Raw genomic sequence first — 14431 nt, 5'->3', positions numbered from 1 at the left:
CTTGTGTGTGTGCATGCACACACACACACACAAAGCCAGATTTACTTGGTAGAAATAGTGACTGACCTTTCTTTCTGGTTATGATCCTGAAGAATTCATGGTTGTGGGCATAGCTGAGCTTCCTAGAAATGTTGCCCCTGTCTCTGTTAAAAATGTCTCTGATGACTTAGAGAAAGAGAAGATGTGCAAATTTTTAATTTGTAGGTGAGAGATATAATGTCAAAATGTGCATCTTTTTGGAATGGTACTATCAATTATTTTGTTGGAGGATGCCACCTGAAGTGACCCAGCAGCACTGACTCCATTGAACACACCTTCAGGGGAATCTGGGTGTTTCTCTGCTGCTCAGCATTGAGTAGCATGCCCTGCCCTAGCCTGAGAGCCTCGTCGTGACTGATTTGCTCGTAATGCTTAGGAGATAAGAATAGAGATAACATGTTAAGCATGACTGGTGCTCACTTTGGCAGCATATGAACTAAAATTGGAATGATACAGAGAAGATTAGCATGGCCCCTATGCAAAGATGGCATGCAAATTCATGAAGTGTTCCATATTTGGAAGGATTACTAGACACAGGCAAAAATGTGATGATTACTACTCCAGAACCATGGCATCCTAATTGGCCTCTTCAGGAGTCAGATGCTCAGTTCCTAGGAATTGGAACCCAATCTCAGGTAAAAACAAAGCACGAGATGGGTTGAATGCGTAGGGCCAGAAGAACAGAGAGGAGGCTGAGGCCAAATGTGGCCAATATAGCAGTGAATCTATGGGCTGCAGCAATGGAATACCCAGATTAACATTCCTGCAGTCTCGGACCATAAACCAACTCATGTTTCTGGGAAATATGTATATGGAGCTATGAAAAACAGACACTGACCATTTGGGCTGTACAAAAACAGAAAAATGACTGGTAAACTCTTAGAGGTACCAACAACCCTACCTTTAAAATGCTTAACAGAAAAACCTGTATGGGTTAACCAATGGCTTTTAACAATAGAGAAGCTGCAGGCTTCAGAACAGCTAATACAGGAGCAACTAGATGCTCAGCATATTGAAGTATCAACCAGCCCTTGGAATTCTCCTATATTTGTTGTTACAAAGGAAATATGGAAAATAGTAACAGATCTAAGAACTGTTAATAAAGTGATTCAACCAAAAAAAAAAAAAAAGCGTAACTGTGTGATAGTGGGTAGATACTACTTGTAGTTCCGTCAACAGCAGAGAACACACCACCCTGTCTCTAGCGTTGGTTCTAGCTGTTTCTGCTTCCAGCTGTCCACTGACACTTCTTCCAAGGACCTCGGAGGATCCACAGGTAGATGTGCTTGCCTCTCTTGTCTTAGTTCTGCCATTCAGGGTGGGCTTCTCGGTTGAGTTGATGAGCCTCTGAGGTATCCATAAATGCCAAACTGCCACTGCAGGCAGAAAGGAATGATTCTAGAGGCGGGGCAAGACCAGGTGAGATGTAGTAGTGAATTATAGGTTTTGCCCAAGCTAAGGACAGGGCTCTTAAATAGTTGTTGAGTTCTGACACTGGTGTTCTCTCTCTCTCCCTCCCTCCCTCCCTCCCTCCCTCCCTCCCTCCCTCCCTCCCTCCCTCCCTCCCTCCCTCTCTTTCCCTCCTTTCTGTTTTGAGACAGGGTCTTGCTATGTAGTCAAGGGTGGTTTTGAATTTGCAATCCTCCTGCTTTGGTCTGCCAAGTGCTGGAATTACAGATGTGTGTCACCTCACACGGCCCTGGCACTAGTCTTGAGAGAGAAGGATATAGGAGAATAGATAGATATGTATACATAGACATTTGGAATAGTACACACTTCTGGCTTGAACAAAAACCCCACACTGCAAAGCCTTCTGGTTACCGATAGAAATCCCTCCTCTCAAATCTGAGCGTATTTTAGTGAGAGACCACAGGTCTAAAAATATCCTGGAAGCATCTGGAACATGGTGATCCTTTGGGATTTGTCTCATTTGACTAGATTCCAGCCATGATCCTGTTGAGCGTGGATTTAACTCCCCAGATGTGAGTTCTCAAATACATCAGCCTCAGGGTTTGTTTATTTAGAAAATTTCCCTCCCGGTTTATTAATCCCTGTAGGCCACGTAAGTTATGCCATTTTTACACAGATAGAAACTGTCACAAAGACTTTGTGCATAAGTGGTGGGGCAGGCACACAAGGGTGCATCATGGTTCTTCGAAATGGTTGCCGTATCGTTATTTAGATTGCAAAACCATCCATGATTTCGTGTATCAACTATTAGTGTGCTTCTGAATGCCATTTAACTAATAAATCAGGGGATGTTTCATTCAGAACAAAGAAACATTATTAACTGGTTTTAGTGCTTTAAAAAAAAAACAAACACAGAGGAACAGAAGGAACAATGAAAGGATCTAATGAAAAAAACTCTGCCTCAATTCTCAAATTTGAGAAATTAAGAAAATTTGACTCTAATGGAGTATTCACTTTATGCCAGGAGCTACTCTATTCATGTTTATATTCCATTTCCCCCTATTATCTGGTGCTAACTATGTTTGATCTAGGTTTATGCAAACTACTTTTCAAAAGCACCTTGCAATTTAAGTGTGATCTCTGAGAGACTGAAATCAGAGTCAAGCAAATTCTAGCAACCCTTCGGACATCTCCACCCTTTGTCATCTGCACCTGATAACCACATTCGAGCAAGAACATTTCTGTCTGACACAGTAGCCATGCGGGGAGTGAGTCCATGTCAGGGGCACGTTGACGACGCCACTCTGTCCTCCTCCGTGGGACTGGCTGAATACATATGTCAGGGGAGAGAGAAGTGTGTGGCAAAGAAGAGCCCGAGGCAGCTCAGTATTGTGAGCCCATCCAGTTTTACATGAGAGGAAGGGCAATGACTAGATGCCCAGAAGGGGCCCTCTCAAGAGAGTCTGTGTGCCAAGCCGAGGAAGACACTTGGTCAGAAAGGAGCATTGTCAGCTTTTAAATGGAGCAAGAAGAGAGAGTCAGGTATGGAGGACTGCCTTGCCAGTGTTCAATCACTGTGGAGAGATGCCATGACCAAGGCAACGCTTAGAAAGAAAGCATTTAATTGGGGCTGGCTTACAGTTTTATGGGAGTTAATCCACGGTCACCATGCAGGAAGCAGACAGACATGCAGCAGTAGCTAAGAGCTTTACTTCCTGATCCACAGGCAGCAGAGAGAGAGGCACTGGCCTGGGTTGAGCTTTTGATACCTCAAACCCCACCCCACTGATACACCTCCTTCAACAAGGCCACACCTGTCTTTTCAACTTCCTCATTTTATTTTTTTGAAAATCTATTCTTCTCTCACACAATACATCCTGACCACAGTTTCCTCTCTCTCCACTTCCCCCAGCCTCTCCCCTTCCCCTTCCCCAGATCCGTATTTCCACCATGTCCTCCAGAAAAGAGCAGGTCTCCCAGGGATATCAACCAAATACTGCATAGCATACAGATACACGGCATAACAAGGGGCAATAAGACTAGGCACAAATTGTCATATTAAGCCTGGACAAGGCAACTTAGTAGGAGGAAAAGGTTCCCAAGAGCTGGCAAAAGAGTCAAAGAAGTGATTCACTTTGATTATGGAACAAGTCACCAAGCATGCCATCCGCAGCAAGCCCATTGGCAGATAAGGCCATTCTGCCACTATACTTAGTGTTTTAGACATGCATGGAGGTTTTTGGTAGTTGGTAGGGTTCAGTGTACTAAAATAAAAATAAGGGTTGTGACGGCCTTAGCTTGCTTTCTATTGCTGTGATAAACACCAAGACCAAAAGCAGCATGGGAAAAAGCAGATTCTTTGACTTACAGTGCCGTGTTACAGTATATTATTTAGGAAACTCAGCGTCAGAACCCAAGGCAGGAATCTGGAGGCAGGACCTGAAGCAGAGACAGTGGGAGAACATTGGTTACAGACATGCACCTCAAGGCTGCTTTCTTCTACAACCCAGGACCACCTGCCTAGGAGTGGCACCACCCACAGTGAGCTCTGGCATCCCATGTCAATCACTAATCAAGAAAATGCCCTAAAGATTTACCCACAGAGGATTTGCCTCATGGAGACATTTGTTTTTCAGTTGAGGTGCTGTTGTTCCAGGTGACCGTAGCTTGCTAAGCTGACAAAAGCAAGCCAGCACAGTTGGTGACCTTGGAAGGGTGAAGTTCCGTTTATGGGAGAGTAGAAAAGTGACCTTTTCATCTAGCTCCAGTCACGCTTTCATTGCCCTGTCAATCTGGCATCCCCAGGCCTCCGACATCCTAACACTTTTGGGCCTCCTTCTCTGTCTTTAAAATAAAGAAGATCCTGCATGTGTGAGTCCAAGGAGGCAGACACAGTTGGCGCATGTGACTCGCTCCTTATACGTGCTGGATTTTATTGTCAAATTCTGTCACATCAACAGAAACTACAGGTTGGCTTCGTATATCATGCTGTAGGAAGTAACTAACGCTCAGTCAACTCCTCCTGGCTGGCGAGGAAAGGGTTAAAAAGAGAAGCCTGGGATGGGATGGTTTCCAAGCCAGTCAGTTCTGCTTTTCTATTGAGAATCCCGGTAAATCAGTAGCAATTGTTACTTTTAATCGCTGTGGCTGATTAGGAGCTGCAGGCGAAAGCAAACACGTAAGGCTTCTTTTGTTTGAGCTGAATCTCAACAAAATGAGACCAGTGGGCATGATGAGGCCTTTGGTAAGCTTGGTGACTTCCCAGGCCTCGCTAACTGCATTCATTCAGGTATGGGTTTTTGGGAACATTTAGGGCCCAACTCAGAGGTGCCCCCTTCATGAAGAACACATAGCTGGCTCATTATCGGATCCCTAGGGAATGGTGTTATAATTATCAGCCCAGGAATTCTCTGTGAAGCAACCCTGTGGGCTCTGAGTTTTCAAAGAACTTTAGATTGGTACATGGTGAGCAAGCAGTCTGTGAAGTCGTTTCTCTTTGTGGTGAAGGCTGAGGTGGAGGCGGACAGCAAGCACCTGGAAGTACTTGGGACAGAAAGGACCCGAGACCTAAAGTATGAATTAAGATCTACAGCATCTAATTCCCTTGCCCCCTGTCCTGGCTAGTTTTTATGTCAGCTCGACACAGGCTATAGTCAACAGAGGGAAAGGAACACAAACTGGAACAACAACAACAAAAGCATCTATAAGGTTTGCATGCAAGCTTATAGAGCCTTTTCTTAGTGATTGGCGTGGGAGGACCCAACCTGTTGTGAGTATTGGCCCTGGGTTCTATGGGAAAGCAGGCTGATGACAATGAGCAAACCAGTGTCTAGAAAAGGTCTTTGCTTTAATGTTTTATCAAACCAAAGGCACAAATAGGCAAAAGACATCTGGCAAAGAGAATGGCTCTCACCTTTGGACTTGGGTGGCTGACAATGTGTACCAGTAATTTGACAGATTTCCCATGGCTCAGGATCAGGTTTCTGTCCTTTGTCCTGGTTCACAATCTCATCTCAGGGGCAAGGTTTTCCCAGTATGTGCCATACATGGAGGCTCCCTGGTGGCTCCTGTAGAAAGTGCAGCTTCTCCAGAATCTCCCAGTCTTGGCTCGTCATGACTACCCCTCTTGGGGCTTTCATAGCAAACCAGTACCTGGGCCCACATCCCAGACATCCTGCACTCCTTATTCAGGGAGTGCAACCAAGCACTGGTATTTGAAAAGCTCATGGGTGGATGCGAATGGCAGCTTAGGAAACTCTGACTTGCAATTGATCAATGAGCAAAGCATTGTTTTAGCGCCACAGAACCAGAAAACATGTGGTCCTATATTTCTTGTCCAAACCACAGTTCTTTTATAGCCAGTTGACATTATTGTTTCTTCTCCTGTTTGAACTCTTTCCCTTATCTGGCACTGTGACCACCGCCTTTTCTAAATCCTCATCTTCAGTCCCTTGCTTCTCGGTTCAGCGACTGCCCAGCTGGTCCCCCTCAGTCTTTTTAATGCTTTGCATCCTTCGTAGTCAGTTTGGGCATTAACAATTCCCTGGAGCCAATCCTTGTCATGGCTTCTCACTCATTTTAAATTTTAAAGATATTTTAGTAGTATAATTAAATGTACAAAATAATGGATTTCATTGGGACACTTTCACGTATTCATTTAACATGCCTGCAGCTCCTAACTTCATCAGCACCTGTAAACCCTGTGTTTACCAAACCCGGGATTGCAAGCCTCCATCTAACTTGGGATCCAGATGTGTAGATCCACCCAGAGACCTGCGTGTTTCTGAGCCACCTCGATTACAGCTGCTTGAAGAACTTTGAACATTTTCCAGTACGGCTATCAGGGTCATTTCTAAACTTTATTTTTTGTCCCCATTTCTCTGAATTCTTGGTGACCTAACTTTACTTCTCCATCACACTCCTTCCTAGTCGCTGGCTCTAAATGATAAAGTCAACCAACATTTCCCGCTTTTAATTCTCATGAAATTTGCCAGCTGAAGGCTCCTGTCTATCTCATTCTGCGAAGAGCTGTGCCTGCCAAAGTTTCAGGGCCAGCTGCTCTACCTGGATGCCATACTTCGGCCCCTTTTACTAGGCATGAGACAGGGCATGCCACAGTTCATAGGCCATGTGGAGTCTTTGTCATTATGTCTCTGATAACCTAGTGGAAGAAGACAGAAAATAAAGACAAATCCGTATCGGATGGTGGCTAAGTGCCAGGAGGAAAATAAAGGAATGTAAGTAAGCAGAGAGACTAGGGAAGTTGCCTCCTAGGGTGTGTTTGGTGTTCAACAAAGTGACAGACACTAGGGGTAGAAGAGGCAGGAGGCACACAGGCAGGAAATGTGAGTGACAGCTGAGGTGCATTTGAGGAGGACTAGAAGACACAGGGAGCATGGTAGGAAGGGCAAGTTTGGTTGTGTCTTTGGATGCCTGGGTGTCTGGATAAGGACTGAGATTTTCTTCTGAGTAAAGTGAAGTGCACTGGGAGGGCTGAGCAAAACACAGACAAACAGACATATACACAGACAGACAGACACACACACAGACAGACACACACACACAGACAGACACAGACAGACAGACACAAACAGACACACACACAGACACACAGACAGACATAGACAGACAGACAGATACACACATAGACGAACACACACAGAGACATACAGACACACACACCAAGTCTGCGTGAAGGTGATGCTGTTTTCAGCTAAGAATGAAGCCATGAATTAATGAGAAGTTGTCATATAAATGATTCTGGCAACTGCACTGTTTGCACTCATTGAGAGTAGACTCTGGGAGTGAGCAGAGTTCCTTGCCCCAGACTCAAACGTCCTTCCAAATTTCTCTTCTTGGGTCAGGCTGGCTTCCTGGTCCTCTTAGAGAAAGAACAGTAAACATTTCTCAGAAAGAAAGAACAGTAAACAGCTAAGGGTATTAAAAAAACAAAACAAAACAAAAAGCCCAAGAAGACCAAGAACCCACACTGCACCCCTGAGAACAGTCAGAAGGTAAAAATTTGCAACAACAGTGGTCACTATTGTTTATGCCAGGGCATAAGAATGCCTACAATAGGAATCTTAAGCCAGTTGCTCATCCATGGAGGGAAAGCTCTCTGCGTGAGCTGTCAATCAGGAACTTTGATTGGACTGCTCCAGCAAGGTTTCCTCACTTCCGAATTTCTGCAGGATGTTGTATCACCTGATTTGATGATGTGTGGCCACCTGAGAAGTTAGCTCTTTTATTTTGGCTGCTACATACTTAATGTGTCAACTCATTCCAAACTGAAAGTACAGCTTTTGCAAATCCTTTCTCCAGACAAACCAGAGAGGATTTGATAAAATGCTTCAAAAGTATTATTTTCTTTGGCAGGTAGTACATGTTCTTATGTTGCAAAGTTGTTTTTAAAAGTAGTATATACTGTTTAATAGTCTAGCTAGTTAGTAAATGCTTTACCTCATGTAATGAGTGTTTTTGTGAGAAGTCTTACCATCCACTCTCCTTACAGTTTTCAGGTATATAGAAATGTGTTCTCAGCCAGGGTTGCCTCTCTGTGCGACCAGCTTCCTGAAACTGATTGATCGCTCTGATTTACTTGTTAGATTTCTTTTAGAGTCAGAGCTTATAGGATTTGAAGCAGGATTAGCTCCTGGATGTGAGATGCAGATGAAAGAAAGATCCAAGATGCCCTGTAGAGTTTTTGACCTGAGCCAGTATAGGAATAAAGCTGCTGCTTATTAAGGAAGATTCGGGGAGAAATAACTTCTGGAAGGAAAACCAAGACTCAAGCACAGTATTTTGAGAAGGTTATTAGTCTCCAGGTGAGAAGGTCAGTTAGGTAGTTAGGTGAAGGAATTTGGAGTTCAAGGAGGACATTGCTGAGTGGGTGCATGAGTCTGACAACCAGCAGTGTATAGACTGTAATCTGAATCATGAGACTCCGTGAGTTGCCCTGACAGCGAGTATGGATGAGGAGGGGAAGGAAGATGCCAGCTGAGTTCTGTGGTCCCTCAGTAGTGTGTGTGTGTGTGTGTGTGTGTGTGTGGGAGAGAGGGAGAGAGAGAGAGAGAGAGAGAGAGAGAGAGAGAGAGAGAGAGAGAGAGAGCTGCTTGGTTATCTGACTTAGGTGCCCCAGACAAACTATACATGAACTTCATGAGGTCCATGAATTCTTGAAATCATTTTAATGAGATGAATGCATGCGCTTTTTCCCCAGGAGAAAGTCCATGTTTTCATTCACAGTCTCCAAAGCAGGTCAAGAATAAGGAGCTAAGGTATTCGAGTCTCACTTTGAGGAACCTTTGTCTGTGCCCAGTGTTCAGTAGCTTTATCAAGGTTCTGTTGAGGCCTCTTAGGGGAAATGATTTCCTCCTCGTCAAAAGAATGGAATTTGCTGTTGGTTTTGGGTAGAGACTTAACGTTCCAAGCTACTGAAAATGTCAGGATTAATCAATGGGGCCCGTTAATCACCTGGCTAAGAGTCAAACCCATAGAAAGGCAGATTTAGCTAATGGCTTACTACGTGTGGGAAGGATGATTAGCCCCTTAATGAGGTAATGCACTCTCCGCCCCAGCCCTGCTTCTGGACAGATGCTGTGGAGCTGCTAGAAGGCTCTGTTGAGTCTGCTTACTTTTCAGTTCTGACCCACAGGGCATAGCTCTTCCTTTTTTTCTTTGGATGCTGGCTAGAACCTGTGTGTGTGTGTGTGTGTGCGCACACACACACACACACACACACACACACACACACACACACACACATGAGTGCAGGTACCCGTAGAGGTCAGAAGGAGGCATTGGATCCCCTAGAGCTGGAGTTACAGGTAGTTATGAGCCTCCCAACAGTGAGAAACCAAACTCGGGCCCGTTGCTAGAGCGGTAAGCATTAGTAACCACTGAGCTCCCTGGCCTGCCCCTTCACTTTCCCTTGACACCACATCTTTTCTGCCGCGCGGCTGCTGGATGAACCTCCAAACCTAACTCAAAAGGCATAGTTTTCTCTCCTCCTCATCTCTTCCAACTCCAGGGGGCTGAAACAGCTGGCCTGCCCTGTGGGTTCTTCCTTAAACCCTAGGAAATTGCCCTTGAGCTTCTTTCTGAGTCTGTCCCTAAGCTTGTTTAGGAACAAGATTCAATCGTGAGAGGGCACCCCCAAGTTTCCACCCTGTAACACGGCAGAGTGACATGTAACTCCAGCCTGTAACATGTAACACCACTCTGTAACATGTAACACCAGCCTGTAACATGTAACACCACTCTGTAACATGTAACACCAGCCTGTAACATGTAACACCGCCCTGTAACATGTAACACCGCCCTGTAACATGTAACACCGCCCTGTAACATGTAACACCAGCCTGTAACATGTAACACCAGCCTGTAACGTGGCAGATGACATGTAACACTGCCCTGTAACGTGGCAGATGACATGTAACACCGCCCTGTAACGTGGCAGAGTTATTCTTTCCAGATCTATCTAAAGTGGAAGTGTTGCCTCTTGGGCAGAAATGTGTCAATATTTCCTGTGTCCCTTTGTCCTTTTTGGATCAGGGAAACTGAACTTTTCTGTTTAACCAGTACAAACACATGATTAGTTCTATACACTCATGCTGTCTTGTTTGGGTTTCTATTACTGTGAAGAGACACCATGACCACAGCGACTCTGATAAAGGAAAACATTTAATTGGGACTGGTGTACAATTTCAGAGATTTAGTCCATTATCATCATGGCAGGAAGCATGGTGGTGTGCCGGCAGATAGGGTGCTGGAGAAGGAGCTGAGATCTTGATCTGCAGGCTGTGGGGAGAGATTGAGATGCACTACACTGGCCAGATCTTAACTTCTTAGACCTCAAAGCTGTCCTCCTCAGTGACCACTCCTCCAACAAGGCCACACCTACTCCCAAAAGACCACACCTCCTAACAGTGTCACTCCCTATGGGCTGAACATCCGAACAGACAAGTCATTGGGGTCATTTGTGTTCAGACCACTGCACGTGCTGATTGGCGGTGTTCTGGGGTTCTTGGGTCTGACAACGGAATTTTGTTTATGTCCCCCAGTACGCAGCTCAGTGCCTAGGACATGGTAGGTACTCGAGAACTATTGCTGGATGTCTGGCTGCGTTTCTTTTACTTCTCAGCTAACAATGCCTAGGGAAAGTAGCAGCGGAGCTGGGCCAGGCTGCATTTGTAAGTGTTTAGCATATTACCAGGGTAGATTATGACTATGCATATCAAAAGTGGTTATTGAGATACAGATTCCCAAGAGAACTATAAAAATACCACCCTATTTCTTTTACTAAAAAAAAAAAAGTACAAAATCCGATTTCCCCACTATTATTAGACTTGAATAAATATTCATCCCTTATCCCCCCAGGGGAGTCCCGAGCATCGTGCAGCAAAAGGAGTGCTAAATGCACCCCGCGGATCACTCTGATAGTTTTTGCCCTGCATGAAGAGCTTAGCTGAGTTGCTTCTTCCAAGAGCCTCGGGATTCAGATAGACTCAGTCTGCAAGACTAGAGGAGGACAGAAAACTGTCCATGTACCGCCTGTGAAGGAAGTGAGTGATGGCCACTTTTTAGGAACACCCCCCCCCCAACCTCCTCCTCCAGAACCCCTGAAGCTCTGTGCACCAACAACTCCGCTACTGCTCACTCCAGCTAAATGGCAGATCCCTGCAGGATAGGAGCTAGGCCTGCTTCTTCGCCCTGAGAGGTCCCGGTTCCCTTAATAAGTTTCTCACCACGTTAGAGGACACATCAATCTTACCCAGTGCTGGGTCAGGAAAGCTGGCACCTGTGGGGTCAGCAGAGCGTCTGTTCTTCCAATTAACTCCCTCGTCTTTGCACTCCTGACCACCCCTCGACAGCAGCCCCAGGAGAACAGGGTTGGAGAAACATGCTTTGGTTTGCTAGGAATCCCTAACGGCCAGCAAACAGTATCTCACCGGCTAAGTATAGAGGTCAGCGGTGACATCCCGAAGAGTGGGCACCGTGGATCCATCCCCCATTCCTCTCCCTGGGGGCATAACTAACTCTTCTCGCTCAAGACTCTAGACAAGAGCAGTCTTGCCGAGCTCAGAGTTGTTAAAGTTGTGTCCATCTTTTCCAGGTTAAGTGGAGTTAGGATTTCAAATCAAAAGGCAGAGAGATGGAGCAATTACAATTTGGGAATGACTCTTAGGGAGAGAGTAAGGAACAGGAGACAATTCGAGTATCAAGTTTATCAATCAGATGCCTGTTATGCCATGCAAGTTCAGTTCTACCTGTGAGAAACAGGACCCTATAGGCTGTGTCCCACAAAAGGAAAGGGGGACTGACAAGGCAGGTTCTTTTTGCAAACAGTACATCAAGACCCAAACTGAGTTAGCAAGCACCCTGGGACAGGACATTCACTTTGTTTTTATTCTATCACAGGTGGTGACTGCGTCTTTTCTCCATTGTCTGAGATCTGACCTCACCTATTTCATTGGCTAACTTGAAAAGAACGCAACAGGAAATGAAGGAAAGGGGGGAATGAATCAGCTTGTTTCAGGCCACCAGGTTCTAGGAAAGCAGTGTGTGTGTGTGTGTGTGTGTGTGTGTGTGTGTGTAAGAGTGAGAGAAAGTGTGTAAGAGAGTGGGAAAGAGTGTGTGTGAGAGAGAATGTGTGTGAGAGAGAATGTGTGTGTGTGAGAATGTGTGTGTGAGAGAATGCGTGTGTGTGAGAGAATGTGTGTGAGAATGTGTGTGAAAGAGAGAATGTGTGTGAGAATGTGTGTGAGAGAGAATATGTGTGTGTGAGAATGTGTGTGTGAGAGAGAATGTGTGTGAGAAAGAATGTGTGTGTGTGTGTGAGAGAGAGAGAGAATGTGTGTATGTGTATGAGAGAGAATGTGTGTGTGTGTGAGAGAGAATGTGTGTGTGTGTGTGTGAGAATGTGTGAGAGAGAGAATGTGTGTGTGAGAGAGAGAATGTGTGTGTGAGAGAGAATGTGTGGTATGGTGGGGTGTGTGTGTGTGTGTGTGTGTGTTTCACCAGGTGGGGAGATTCACAGATCTGCACAGAAGTTTCGGAAAGTGGGGGATTTCTGGAACATTGGTCCTCGGTGGGCTGGATACCTGTGATAGAAAAACAAAACATTTCTTGCAGCTCCGTTCTTTCATGTTTGTTTTTGAAACTTAAATCAATTTCTCAGCACTAAAAGGCATTCGGTTTGGCAAAAACAGCAGGAAATTGCTTTCAAAATGTGTACTTCATTTTAGGAAACACATCTTAAAATCAGAAGCAAAAGACCACGGATCCCCTCCGCAATGAAGGCAGTAATGGCTCCATTTGTGTCGAGGTAGAATCAAGGTTGCCTTGCCTGTGGGCGAGTTTTGAAGGTTCAGAGAAAAATCTATAAATTGAAGTTTTAATCTGGATTTGCAACAGGGATTTGCAGTTTGCCATCAGTAGTCCCTAGCTGGGACTCAAGAGTTCTTCCTTGTGGTAAAGACAGGGAAACCGAGGCACAGAGTTCAGACAGGGTCAGAGTCATACACTGTCAAGATGAAGCTTCTCTGGGGGCGGGAGTGGGAAAGGTGGCCTCCACCTGGAGAAATGAAAGCCTTTACCTCACAGGACTGGGGAACCAGGTGAGCAGATTTGCCTGCTCATTGCAAAATGAGGTCTGCCTTGGCTATGCAAATCTCTCGTTATGTAACCTCATTTGATGGACAGGACCGGGGAGAGTCCAGATGTTAGGAGATGGAGTTGCCCTAAACAAGCAGTTCTAGCTTTGACTGTACGGCACTATCTAAAAGGGTTCTGAGACACAAGCAAAACAACACTAAATTCTGTCTCCCCACCACCTGCAAAAACCCCAGGCAAACCACACTAGAGCAACCAAAAAAAAAAAAAATCCAACTAAACCTTAAACACCTGACTTCTAAAACAACTCTCCTGTCACTGCCTGGCGTCCCTGGATCAAGATTTTGGAGAGGGTAAAAAATATGCGCTGAACAAGGAGGATCCGTTGCTTAATTGGGCCTCGCTAATTGTTTTGCCTAGTTTAACTTTTTTCTACCTCATTTCTTTCGCAGTGACACTGTGAGCTTCACTCAGCTCTCCAGGGCCAGCGTGGTTTGTTAGGGAGGAGGCCTGTTCCCTGGGTCTGTACCACTTCTATCAAACTCCAGCTCATTATGAAGTCTACTGAACAAAAACCGCAGAAGAGTGACCACGGGCGGTTTGTGATTCCTTAGACATGCAAAATGCCGAATTCTGGGGAGAACAAGATTGGGAGTCAATGGGAGCTAGTCCTAAATATAAAAATTCTTCTTATTGTTGTTAGTCATAAACTCCTAAAAAGCAAGTTAGCAGCCTTTATTACACGAATGGGCTTTCTCAGCTCTGGTGCCTGCAGAATGGTTGCTGTTTTAGCGTTAGGACTACACATTGGTATTGTGCATTGTTTCTTTCCTAGCCGTGACATAAAACACTGTGCTGACTGGTTCATGTCTATTTGACATGAGCGGGAGTCATCTGAAGGAGGGAATCTCAATTGAGAAAATGCATCTGGCTGTAGAGAGTTTTCTTAGTTAGCGATTGATGGGGGAGGGTTCAGGCCACTGTGGGTGGGGCCATCCCTTGGCTGGTGGTCCTGGGTTCTATAAGAAAGCAGGCTGAGCAAGCCATGGGGAGCAAGCCAGTAAACAGCTCCCTCCATGCCCTCTGCATCAGCTCCTGCCTCCAGGTTCTTGCCCTGTCTGAGTTCCTATCCTGACTTCCTTACATGATAGACTATGATGTGGAAGTGTAAGCCATGTATATCCTCTCCTCCCCAGCTTGCTTTTGGTCGTGGTGTTTGGAAATCCTAATTAAGACAAACATCATGACTGAGGCAATTTATAGCAAGAGTTTCTTCGTTCTTGGGCTCCAGTTGGAAAGACTTTGTGGCGACGGCATGGCAGCAGGGACAGGAGCAAGCTGGCAGCTCACATCCTGAACCCCAAGTAGG

At 45.4% G+C, this 14431-nt stretch overlaps 1 non-coding gene across 1 annotated transcript; it reads left to right on the top strand.

Moving 5' to 3' along the window:
• Positions 1 to 451: 451 nt before the first annotated feature.
• Positions 452 to 558, top strand: LOC126503688 (U6 spliceosomal RNA). The gene has a single exon (XR_007592364.1). It is a non-coding gene; the product is annotated as a U6 spliceosomal RNA (small nuclear RNA).
• The last annotated feature ends 13873 nt before the right edge of the window (positions 559 to 14431 follow it).

This window comes from Alexandromys fortis, unplaced genomic scaffold, assembly GCF_014885135.2.
Source record: "Alexandromys fortis isolate MF-2015 unplaced genomic scaffold, M_Fortis_MF-2015_v1.1 scaffold_2_26212498_36691700, whole genome shotgun sequence".
NCBI lineage: Eukaryota > Metazoa > Chordata > Mammalia > Rodentia > Cricetidae > Alexandromys > Alexandromys fortis.
Note: the sequence above shows the minus strand (reverse complement) of the source record. Positions and strands in the feature narration are given on the sequence as shown.